We start from the raw sequence: 13,812 nt of genomic DNA on the forward strand, positions 1-13,812 counted from the left end.
TTGCTGTTCACAGAATTGGAACTACGATCAATCTACATATCTCAAGTTCTTCCATATTTTAGCCAGTTTATGTTAGCGTGTATTTGTATAGGTATTCTGCACATTTGCCATGTTATTATAACTCCATTTACCTATCACACCTTCTCATAAAAATACTCTGAACACTGGTAAACTCATTTATATGGAGCTCCAATTTAGGCTTCAGTGTAGCATAATAAATTTGAAACCCATGAGTTGTAGTTACTGAAGAAAAAGAATTTCACAGTGTTTAACATACTAAGCATTTTTCTCTCAGTCTGGATACATCTACCATTTGTACAAAATGTGACAGGTCCTTATAATCCACAGACAAGCATATCGATCTCCACACACTTGAATTTTTCATGCGCTGCTTAATAATTAAGAGTGTTTTCTGTTGTACAGAAACAGTACTATTATACAGCAAATAGCAGCATCTGTAGAGCTTCTTTCATAATGTAATGTTAACCGCATACAAGCGGCTTAGACTTGTTTTTTGTGTTTCAAAACTGCCTCAGAAAAACTCACACTGGAAGCATCTTCATTATCAGCTTAATTATCAGCTGACAATATGCACATAATGTAGCTGAATGCTAAATTTCAACGTATCCAATTCAGAAAACAAAAGTAAAAACAATGTGCAACATACCAACTACTTGATTCCTAAAATCATTACCCTTCCTGCTTATAATCTCAGTTATTTTACATTTCTTAAAGATAACTGCTCTTAATCTACCTTTAAAGTCATCAAGTACAAGCTTTGTAATCATTTTAGAACTGAGGTCCAGCTTATGTTGTTTGCAATAACACAGCACACATGATCAGGCTCAGTTTTTGCAGCATGAAAGTTACTGTGTTAATTATGAAACTTTTGGTTTTAACTTTGATGGATAGCACATTAGACCATGCTCATGTGCAACTTCACATTGTAAACAAAGTGCAGAACCCCATCACCTCACTTCTGGGAATAAGGTATCAAAACACATTTTACAGTCCAATAGGAGACTAAGTCACCAAAGAAATCTCAACAATTAAGCTGAACTCCCCGAAGTAACATTAATTTTGTTATTTAATAGCATTCAGTTATCACACAACCATGGGCTACAAAGCTTAAAGTTATCCATGCTTAAATCTGTTCCTCATCCAACATTCTCCTTTGCCAACTTCCATCTCCATTTTAACTCCCTTAATTTATTCATACAGTAACTTTCTGTTTGGATTCTAAGGAAGGTTTGTCATTTCTCAGATTACTTCATGCTAACAGAAGATGATACAATGAACACTTTTCCAGTAATTCCTTATAAGGGAATAATTCATTTCAATAAGCTGTTTTCTTTCATTCTTTCTTAGATGCAGTTGCAATAATTCCATTTTCATAATATTGTGTATCATGTGACTGATGTGTCATGTAAATGACATTGACAACACCTGGTATTACAAATATTCCATTTATGGAGTCACATCTATATGGAAACAATTCCTGCACTGAATGAAAATACAGATGTATCAAGTACAGCTAAAACCTGAAAATTTACTACACTGGAAAGAGCATTTTTGCTACTCCTCTGCTCTTCTTCACCTGGTATCAACTTCAGGCCACACGTTTTCAATGGAACGTGAAGTATGGACATGGATTTGTGTAGGAGTTTAACTGAAATCAAACTTGACAAAAAGCAGAAAGTAAATACAACAGGGGGAAAGGATGACAGCGTTTGGTTTTACCCACAAGACAAGAAGAATGCACAACATTGAAGTCCTTATGAACAATACTTTTCCCACAGAAAATGTGGCAGAAGAGTAGTAAAGCAATTAGAAGAGGTATAGACTTCACCCGCAAACACGCTGCAGATGCTTATCTTTACTCCTATAATGCTGTGGTGGAAATTTCAGTTCATAGAAAAATAACTGTCATTTTCTGGCAATTTCAGCTAAAAACAACAGCTTGAATTAATATTCAAAATATAATAAAGTACTCGGTAGAACAACCATAGATACAACATTTTTACTTAACTGTTTTATTATCCCTTAAAGATTGGTTTTCTTATGCTGCGAGTTGTGCAGCATGCCACTTTCTTCTTTCCTTTGTAAATGAAAGCAAAGGTTTGGTCATTAAATATTTGACATCAGAAGAACAGATACAGCCTCTAACACATTTCAGTTACATTTACAAGGACAAACATACACAAAAGCAGCAAGCAAACCACCAGAAATAAGCAGAGCAAAAAACCCTCTAGGAAACCAAATACAAATCTATTTTCAAGAGAATCTTCAGCTTCTTGCTGTAGGAGCCGATTGAACCTCCCCATCACTTTAATTGTGGAGGCCTACTTAAGAAATTCTATGTCAGTCAGGACCAACACTGAAATACAACTATAGTAGTCCACTTTCAAAATTCTTGAAAACCCATTTAAGGATATCAGCAGGGGGTAAATTAAAGCTGTATGCATCAGGAAGCTAATAATTTGAAAAATGTACAGGGGCAATGAACCCTGAAGTTATCAAGCACTGAAATGACTAGGAAAGTGTTTTGTGTAGTTTGAAGTAACTTTAAAAAAAAAAGAATCTGTCTTAAAATACAAAAAACACAACTAGAATCTACTGTACAATCTATCTGAATGTTAACATTAGAAGTACAACAAAATATTGTAGATAAAACATTAGTTTATCTCATACATACAGTTTTGGTACAGGTGTAGTAGGGAAGCAGAGCTAGTCCCCACATAACAGTGGAAATCTCCATGTCTTTCTATCTATTCTACATAAGAACAGTGAATGTACTTCCATTGAACACTAAATCTTGTTGGACTCAAGTCTTCCAACATTTCCCACACAAAAATCTCCCTGAGCATTTGATTAGAACTTTCAAAGAATTAGATGAAAACTATTGCTATAATATTGTAACTGCCACTTAACACAAGATAAAAAGGTGTTTCATACAAAAGTTGGAGGACTTGATTCAAGAAGTTCAGCTGAACACCTCCAGGTCAAATAGGGAAAGCATCACTCTTCTTACCTGTCTTTAAAAAGCAAATTTATGCATTGGGTTCCAAAGCAGCTCTAAGCAGGAAAAAACCCCACACATGTTCTACCTGTATGTAGGTCACTCTGGAGGTAATGCTTCCTATTTATTTTCATGGGAACTACAACAGATTCAAAGAACACAATAATACTATTTGATAGAGCAAGCTTTCAGCTATAAAACAATGTTTTTCAACACAGCCACTATCATTAGCTAGACATTTTCACCAGCAATGAAAAAGAGCCCGCAGGCTGCACTCAAAACAACTTGCAATAGCAGAGGTGACCCACTGTCACCACTGCTGAAACTCACCACCCACTGCCACACTGTGCCAACATATACTGTTTGGTCTCCATAAACATTCAGCAAGCATTGATGGATGTCAATGGGTGCAATTTTTTATCCTGCATGGAGGAATTCGAAGTGCACCTTTGCTTCATACCCACATCCATGTCAAATGTTGTTTCATCAGACTGCCCCTCCGCTGCCATCATCTGCAGAGCACCAAAATTTAACAGAGCATTCACAGAATCATAAATGTTGGAAAAGATCACTAAGATCACCAAGACCGACCATCAACCCATCACCATGCTGCCCAATAACCATGTCCCTCAGTGCCACAACTTCACACTTCTTGAACACCTTCGGGGATGGTGACTTCACCAGCTCCCTGGGTAGCCTGTTCTAATGCCTCACTACTCTGACTGAGAAGAAACTCATTATTCAACTTGAATTTCCTCTGGTGCAACTTAAAGTCACTAACTCTCATCCTATTGCTGGGAAAGTTCAGCCTCTACTGCCGTATCACCAACATCCACCTTTGACATCATTAAGTTGCCCTCATACATAAGTATACTTTCAGCTTTTCTATGTGCACGAGCTCACACAATATTTGGGTAGTCCTCTGCATAGAAGGACAATTATCTGCCCAAAAGGCATTGAAGTTGCTGCTATGTGTATTTAGATTATTAAAGTATGAATAACAGCAGCCATCCTGTAGAGTTCAACCACTTCAGTTCTACACCAGCTTAAAATAGCATGTTCTTTCTTCAAGAGGAATAAAAATATTCACACCTGAGAATTGTGTTTTGATCCTCCTTAAAGACAGGAACAGATATAGACTGCATCAGTTTGAATGAGAGTCTGCCTCTCAGCCCAGAAGTAGGCAAAGATCTATATTACAATCAAACTCTTCTTCCTTCCCACTTTCTTACCATTACAACAAAAAAAAATCACAACCCATGCACACAAAGGACTAGTAAGAGCATCTATTACTTTATCCGAGGTCAGATCCTGTTCCAAAGATAAAATAATCATTAATTCAACCAAAGCTACATTTGGAGCAGTAGCATATTACCAGAGCATTCATATCTTTAAAACACTCCAACCAGAAAACACACTGATAAACCCAAGCTACAATTCTTTATCAGTCGGTCAAGAAAAGGATCAAAGCACCAAAAAGTCACATTCCCAGAAAGCAAATGGTTCACCTGACTTCAAGGAAGATACACACAGCTATACACAGCATGCAGTGCCTCAGAATACAATTTAACCCCACTTAGATAATAAGCAGAATACACAGAATACCCATCATTCATTTAAATAAACATTGGAAAGCACAAGGTCAGGAAAGGACCTATTGCAGAGTGGGCACTTAGTCTGTACTTAAGCCTTTCCCTCTACAAGGAAGAATTTTAACCAGTGTAGGGTGAAGAGTGCTTTCATTCCAAACACTTTCTCATTTAAGCCACACAGAATCAAAGTCCAACACTAAGATGCAAGGCTGAAAATATTTTATGACAGCTGTCACTAGAGAAAATGACACAGTTCTATATCTGAAGTGTAAGATGCTTGCTCTCCTCTCTCAGGCATGCTCTACTCAGGCACACCATGGTTTGTTTTTCTGCTGATCTCCACGTCTTTCCCATGAGGAGCTGTAAGTATATCCAGCCTTCTGAGAGCAGAGAACTGGAAGAAGTCTTAACCACATGGAAAAGGATTTGATGTGAGTTTATTTGGAGAAAGTCTAAAACTCCATAAACAGTTTGTGATTGTAACAAGTGGGAAAAGAATATTACCAGCAATAACTATAGATACACAACCACTTGTTAACTCATAAGCTGTTAGTCATTGGCTAGTCACACTGACTGGATCAGCTGAGGTTCTGAGTTACAACTTAAGATTCCTTTTGTCTACTAAAATAATGGTGAAGACATCACTCCTCCCAGACTATACCAAAAGCATCTATTAACAAAGGGAATTCCAAATTTGACCAAAGCAGCACCTGCAACCCAGAAGGCCAACCATATCCTGGGCTGCATCTACAAAAGCATGACCAGCAGGTCCAGGGAGGTGATTCTGCCTTTTTCCAGTGTTTTCATTAGACTCCACCTGGAGTACTGCATCCTGGTCTGGGGCCCACAGCACAAGAAGGACATGGAGCTGTTGGAGCAGGCCCAGAAAAGGGCCATGAAGATGATCAGAGGGCTGGAGCACCTCCCTTACAAGGAGAAACTGACAGCACTGGGGCTCTTCAGCCTGAAAAGAGAAGGTTCCAGAGAGCCTGATAGTGATCTTCCAGTACCTGAAGGTGGCCTACAGCAAAGTTGAGCAGGGACTTTTTAGCAAAGCATATAACAACAGAATTAGGGTAAATAGCTTTTAAACTCGAAGAGAGTAGATTTTGACAAGGTACAAGGAAGACAGGTGGGGAGATGCTGGAACAGGTTGTCCAGTGAGACTATGGATGCTCCTTCCCTGGAAGCACTTAAGGCCAGGCTGGATGGTGCTGTTACCAACCTGGTGTATAGGTAGGTGGTGTCCCTACCTACAGCAGGGGGCTGGAACTAGATGGACTAAGGACAAATGTCACTTCCAACCCAAACCATTCTATGATCCAATGATTTCTAGTGTATGAAACATTCAAATAATTTCGCTTTCTCCAAACGTTCTCATTTAAACATATTCACCTAATGTTCAGATAGGCTAATAAAAGAGTTCACAAGTTCTCACAGGATGAACTGGCAGGTTTTACACACAAGAATGTTCTGGAATATCTTTTGCTATTGGCTTGTTTTGTTTTGTTTTTCCACCCATAATCTAAATGTTTAATGCATTACCCATCCCCAAACCGTATAATAAGTAGCCTGAATATAAACAGAACTCACAATACCTTAGACAGTGAGTGGGAAGCAGTAATTGCCAACACTCTTTTGCTGAAGTTCTGAAGAACACGTCAGTATGAGCTCTAACTGGCATATGGAATAGAGATACACAGTTCTCTATACACATATGTAAATTTAGCAATACCTATCCTTTCAGACAGTAAGCATGCACAGGACTCTCTACAAAGGAAAACAGAATTTCACAGTATAAGTTTCCACACAGTGATCTGTAAACAGTCTGTGCAGCTTGGAAAATAGCAAAAATATCTTCCTATAAAAAATACATTTAGATAATTACATGGTTTTATTACCAAACAAAGCTGTTGCTACGTGAAAGCATCCATTTTCCTCCTGAAAAGCTAGCAACCTTTGTCTTGCATCTCAATAGCCAACCACAATGCTACTGCAACTCAACACATACATTTGTCAATAAAGCTATTAGCCATACTTATCTCCAAGCCAAGTCAGCATCTGACAAAGCATGAAAAAGAAAAAAGAGCTTGAGCAAATATTTACAGAGATCTCTGTCATCATAATCTGATAGCAGGAAACTGTTCAGCCTCTAAGTTCATTTGTTTCTAGGACTCTCTGAGCAACAATCACTTTACTACGCCACCTCTGAATGATTAAGTAACCTCACTGGGATGTCTATCCAATGAGCCATATTCTCATATTAAAAGAAGGCCTGTGTATAAAGGTTTTTAAAGAAAACTGCAAAGGTAGTTACAGAGAGAGGTTTGATGGCACAGCCTACCTGTAGTAACACTTCCAGACCTTATCTTTGTATTTTCCTGCTGCTCTACGCATTACTAATCAGTGACCCACTGGAAACTCCAGTACCCGTTGAAAAGCCTGGCAGGGTATTTGGCTTTCAATTCTTCTACTCAGTTTATTCCCAATACAAGTATATTCATCAGGCTTAGAAACAACTCTTGAACAAGAGCACCCACTCAGCAATGAAATGTAAATTACTGACATGTGCTAAAACCTGGACCTGCCACTGCTAATGAGCACATTAAAGCAAAAAGCTCAGTAGATACTACTGCAACCTTTTCACTTAACCCTGTGCGTACTGAAAGCCGTAATTTAGAATCAATTAAAGTTCTTATCTCTAAGCAGTGAGATGCTATTCAGCAGGTGCATGTGCCCTAAACAGTTCCAATGTAAGAAAATCAAGATGGACAAACACGTAAAATGCCTGCTTAGAAATGTGTACATACTGATCACAGCTTTATTTTTAATCTAAACTTCAAACTTGTTTTATAAAGACAGAGAGCATCAAATTGATTTTCAAAACTATCTATGTACCTAAATCACTCTTAAGGTTTTTGTCAAATAGCGCAATAGCGTAGCAGTAACTAAGTTAAAAGGTCAATACCTTTAGATTCTTTACTTTTTCCCTCTTATTTCCTATATCCTACTTCTGAAGCATCAACCCTTCAAATGTGCCTCTATTTCAAGCTGAGAAGACACTCCCTTATTTGCTTCTGCTGGAACTACACATATTAGCTCAAAGATTCTCAGTGGGGTAGCTAGGTAGTTTTGTTTAAAACAAATCAATCATTTTTACAGAACAGGCCTACAGAGTTATATACACATGCAGTCATTCCAGCACACCTAAGGATGAGTTGGGATTGTTCAACCCAGTACTCGGCTATCAGCGCTATTGATCAGTGTCATTCAGTCTGAAGCAGAAATGAACAAAACATGTTGTGCAAATAGACTAAGCTTATTCATAAGCCGTCCTTCAAACAGAAATAATGAAAATGAAAAAGCAAATGCATTCATAATAGCAAGTACTATTAAAGTACTTTAAGATTCCAGAGAATTTTTTAAAAGACTTCTAAATTAAACCACTAAACACCATTAGACAGATGGAAGTTATTCAGTAAATTCTTACTCCTTCTTGAGAGTCATCATGGCTTCCACACTGGCTACAGGTTTTCATTGACAAATATCAACAGACCAGGTAAGTTACAATCAAAGTGCCTTTCTTTTTGGCATGTTCATAGATATTTTTTGGAACATCTTTCCTCTGATGAACAACAGCTGGTACCATTACACCTGGAAAAGAGAAGGCTTGGAGGTTGAGAGGGCCTGGAGAAATACCACAGGGAAGACTGTGAAGAAGATGGAAGCTGACTTCTCAGCAGAGCCCAGTGTCAGGGCAAGAGGGCAATGCAATCTTGCTGTGCAAGACTACTGAACATAGATCATCCCTTATTGCAGTGTAAATTAGCTCTTAAAATGAAGGCAGACAACAGAAGCAGTTATTAATAAGAAAGTATGGCTTTCATTGAATTCTAAGCTAATGCTTCATCTGCCTTACCACAAAAGTGGCAAAGCAACAGGAATTCTTATTCAAAAAACAGTCAAGAGTTGAAGTGTCGAGTCCAGTCTAACTCCACTGGTAGCAATTGGACAGTTAATACTGATTTAGAAACAGAAGGAGCAGACCTGTAACACGTTATCAAGGTTGCCATACCAACTCACATCAATTATACCAAAATAGGACAAATTAACAAATCACTTCACAACAGAATGAACAGAATTTGTCATAATCAGACAAGTTTGTCTGCAACATTGCAAATCAATAGTAGAATAAAAACACAAAAAGTGAAAAGAAAATGTTACCTACATAAAAGAACAGCAAAGCATTATGCTTTGCAAGCCTTCTGTTATTGCAATGAGGAAAAATACAGGCACGTACAGCTGTGTGTGGTGGAAAAAGGGCAAGCATCTTTTATTCTCATAACCAGATTTCAAATCACTTAAAGAAAGACTACTGAACAAAGTGTTTTAGATTAGTAATAAGAGCTACTGCAATGATACTGTACATCAAGGAAATTATTCTTTTTTTTCTTTATTTACAAATCCATTCATCCATAGAACCACACACCTTAGTAAGCACACTGTTGAAATGAGTGCTGTTGAAATACATCTAATGTGAAATATTAAATGGCTTATGATAGTCTGGATATGCAAAAAATCACTAATGTTTTTTAATCGCACGCACAGCCCTAAATCATTTCAAAAGTCATGCAGGATCATATTTCCTGGACCAAGAATATCACTAGCAGTATTTGGCAGTTTGAGAGAGGCTTATTCAGGATATCAACAGAAGCAGCTTTAAGACTGCAAACTTTAGGCAAAAAGGCTCGAAAGAAAAGAGAGCCTTCCTACTTTCACACCAGGAAGCTTCTAAGCAGGTAGAGTTCAGATAACTGAACAGGACCTTTTCAGCTGTGGGAGCACCTTGGTTACCTGCTGTTGAAGAGGCAAAGAACAAGAGACAAGAACATTGCCCAACCTTTGCCACCTATGGTTAGCAGACTCCATTAGTGCACCATAAGCCACCATGGACTGCTCTGGCCTGGAAACGCTTTGCAATGGAGGACAGAATAAGTGATCCACATCAATAGTTCTGTCCACTCCATTCCTCGAAAGATGTAACCTCTCAACTGAGATTTCTTCACATCAGGCTTTCAAGTCTGTTTTGGGTTTTTGTTTTGTTTTTTGTTTGTTTGTTTTTTTTACCATCACCATCAGAAAGCACAAATAATGCTAACCACTTATTTATTGACTTCTTATTCAGCAATTTATGTGGGATCTGCGCATGAATCACACCTAATGCTTCCCAAAACTGCAGTGTACATTGAATCATAATAAAGCAACCCCACAATTTTACTTACAAATAATAATGTCATAAACGAGCATTTCAAGGGCTGCTGTGACTATGAATTCACACAGTAAAAGGTGGAGATTCCATAATTAACTCTTTAGGGCTGCAGATCCACCTAAACAAAGTTCCTTACAGGTTAGACCTGCATCCACTTACTGAAGATGATACACTTCACTCTGTTTTACCTTTTTCAACACAAGCCTACAACCATTTTCAAACATGCGATTAACCACTTCTATGTGCATTGTTTGCCATTTATTTCAGATAACACACTGATTTATGTTTTTTAATTCCACCAAGAATGTTAATCTAGCTTCAAAGGTCAAGAAAACTAGTGCTGGCTGCTTTGTTCTCCTCTTAGTCCTGTCAAATAGTGGCAGCTAAAGGGACACAAAAGACTTGTAGAAAAAGGTTTCACTAGGTATTCCAGAAAGATCCATATCTTATTCCAAAATTGAATACTTCTGCCCTACTGCGTGTATGGCCATTGGTGCTAGGGGAAGGGGCTGGTAGAGCATAGAGTCAGCAATTTTTTTGCTTGAAGATATGTCAGACAGCATTGTCAACACACAAATTGCATAGGCTCTGAGAGAAAAAAAAATACATTACAGTGCATTATTTGTGAAGGCAGGAACTCTCATATCCAAATAAAATATATATACACTGACTTAAATCCTGCAAACTGACATTTCTTCATACTATGCAAGGGAATAGTGTCCCTACCACCACCCTGTGACTTCCCAAGGGACTTCTGTGACAGCAGGGAAGAGAAGTTCATTTTTGTTTTTCTTTAATTAAAAAGGTGAAAACCAATCCCATTACAAATAAGTGCAACACTGAGTTGCCACACACCACAATTTAGGCTTCTAACCCATTGCCATGATACAGAAATACACATAACTTCCACTATAGAAGACTCCTACTTGATGCTAACACATCAGATGGAACATGAGATATGCTCTAACTGGATGAACACTTGGGCCAATCCAGTCTCACATACGTTTTTTTGTCACTTGTTTCCCCCCCACACACCCTTCTTTACCCAGGCAGGTAAGAGATGAAAGTACCACAGGGACCATGGATTCCAAGTATTCAACATGCACATGAAGAGATGGCTCAGTACACCCACTCCCTCATCTGTACCCCTCAGCTGCTCTGTGCATTCAAAGGAAAGGAAAACAGCAATTTCAGATGACTGTATCATCCAACAATAGGCTAAGAAAAAGGCTCATCTTTAGTCTCAAGGCTTTCTCCTTGCCAAATTTCAAAGGCCTACTGCAAACAACAACCATGTTAGAACCTCTCAGAAAGGGTCTGCATGAATTTTGTATAAAGGGAAACATGAAGCAAGATAACTTGAATACAGAGGTCACTAGCAAATTCTTCTATAAAATGACAGAACAAGCTGCCCTCTCAAAAGAGAGATTAAGAATAGAACCTGCTAATGTATGCAACAGATTGACTGCACCTTTAGGTTTATGTCAATACTCAGTAATACGCAGTTACTCCATGAAGAAAAATACTGCTTATATTCAGATACAGTTGCATGCATAAACTACGAGTAACAACTGCATACTTGACTCCACAGCCTTAATACATACATCATTCATACGAATGCAGTGAATCCCTTACTGTAGTTTAACAGTGACCAGAAGAGACATACCTGAAAAGGTAATGCACCAACTTTTTAATTGGATCACTATGACAAATAAGCCAGGTAGTCACATCATCACTTCAGAACATTTGTTTTGAAGCCAATTAATTATTTACTTGAAATCCTCAACATGTTTGTGTTTTCCCCCCATTCTAAAAATAACAAAATGAAGGATAGAGAAGAAAAATAAAGAATAGCCATTTTCAATACTCCAAATGTATCAAATCCAGTCCTTTACAAGGAACGTTTGTGCAGTAAGGAATAAAAAGACGCATTTTTGTTCAAATCATGCACAGTAGGATTACACGTGAACTGACCCTCCATGTCAGAACCCTGAAGACAAGGGTTCACTTTGAGCTCATTAACACTCTTACAGACAGAACGGTGAGTTTAAAACACTTAGCCTTTCCTTCCACTGCGCAATCTAGGTAGCCTTGTTTTAAAAGTACAGATATGCCCCAAGAATTAAACACAGGTTTCACAAGTCCATCAGCACTTCCAGCAAAAGAGAACAAATGGCATGGATGCAAATCAAGGCACAGGGAAAAAATGGAACAAAAACACATCCTTGCCAACCCCACAACAGTTTTCTAACATTTATTATAGGCTTTAATGAAGAAGAGAAACAGCAGGAAAATTTTTCTCCTAAACATGTTAATCAAGTTGTCTGAAAAAATGTTAGTCCTCAATGATAAAGACAGATCATCTCCCCAATTTTCACTAGGGGTTTGATACTGTAGAGTCACTGACATGAAGGGAAGCATGGTTATGACTTAATTGAGTCTTAAAATCCTATGTTTGAGAAAGCAAAGCAGAACTCGCTTGTTTTATTCTATTTTTAGGGACCATAAAGTTCGTGAAATGCATTTAGAAGCTACTTTGAGACTGTAGCAACCCAAATTTGAAAGTGTTTCTAGTGAATTCCTGAAATAATGCGGTCAATATTAAAGCATTTGAGTGAAAAGATGAGAAGGAAGGGGGAGGGAATCTACAGGAATGCTGCTTCTTCCTTCATTTCTACTTAAAATCTCGCAAATAAATAAATAAATAAAAATCATTCCAGATTGGCATGTCAACAACATTGTAATTTACATCACTAAATAATAACCAGACTACCAGGAAGTGTGCCCAGTTCAGAGTAATAACTATCAAATTCCAAAGTTTGGCAGCAAAAATATACCACATAATAGCATGATCTAGCACTTCTGTTTCTTCTCCCCCAGCCCAGCCCAGAAATGAACTGCCAACTAAAGCCAGTTACCATGCTGCTGCAACCCAGTAGGAACACACTGTTATAAATTAAACCAGGAATCCTCCCTTAAAAAAAGAGCCTCTGTAGCACAGAGAAAAAACCGTTAAACTATATGAATATAACATGTAAGAGATTGTCCTAGATTGGGTAAAACTTGACAAATGTGAAGTGCTTTAAATTCCTTTCAAGTTTAACAGAACGCTACCACCACCCAGCAATCAGAAGCACACAGAGTCTACATTGCTTTTTCTTGTTTGTTTGTTCTAAAGAAGCATGGCTGCTAAGAAGCAAAAAAAAATTAGAAATTTAATTCCCAAATAGCTTTATTTGGTGAGTTGGTGATATTATCTAACACCAAAGAACCAACTAAATAGAACTTGAACCAAAAGGGATGTAGGAAAACACAGAAGCAAGAATTACTTCACAATTGCTAAGAACAGAAGAGACCTCACAGAAGCAAATTCCTCATCTGCATTTCACTCCTGAGCTATAAAAAGTGTTCTTAAAAACAGTAACCAATTTCTCTTACTGTCTCTTAAAAAAAAATAATGATTGGATGGGTTTGGGAAAATCAGTAAGAGGGCCATATATCAGCTTCTGTGATACATAAAAACCCCACTGAACTAAGGAGACTGTGAATAAAAAAATATAAATTCAAACATGAAGGGAAAACAGCACCTTTTTGAAGTACCTCCTCGGTCCTTTCAGAGGATGCAGTTCTACAATACATGAGTTCCAGCACAGAAGCCGGGTTTTAAACAGCTTTCTATCCCCATTCTGAAAGTGCAGTTCAGCACCTTTTCAGGGCTGCTGATACAGCTGTTCACCAGCTGTGCTAGAAGTCACCAAAACAGTTACTTGGAAACAAACAGTTTTAACCTAGATCATTTCAGTGACTCAGCTTTACATAGAAAGCAGAAACATTACAGACAAAAAGCAAAACCACTGAGGCTTCTATATCCTTGGTGCAGCTCTTACCAACAGGCACAGAACCCATGAAATGCAAGGAATCCACATGCAGAG

At 38.0% G+C, this 13,812-nt stretch overlaps 1 protein-coding gene across 1 annotated transcript in view; it reads right to left on the reverse strand.

The window, feature by feature from the left end:
- Window positions 1-13,812, reverse strand: part of PCCA (propionyl-CoA carboxylase subunit alpha) — a 260,731-nt gene that overhangs the window by 209,075 nt on the left and 37,844 nt on the right. The window lies entirely within an intron of this gene.

The sequence above is a fragment of the Excalfactoria chinensis genome, chromosome 1 (assembly GCF_039878825.1).
Source record: "Excalfactoria chinensis isolate bCotChi1 chromosome 1, bCotChi1.hap2, whole genome shotgun sequence".
NCBI classification, from domain to species: Eukaryota; Metazoa; Chordata; class Aves; order Galliformes; family Phasianidae; genus Excalfactoria; species Excalfactoria chinensis.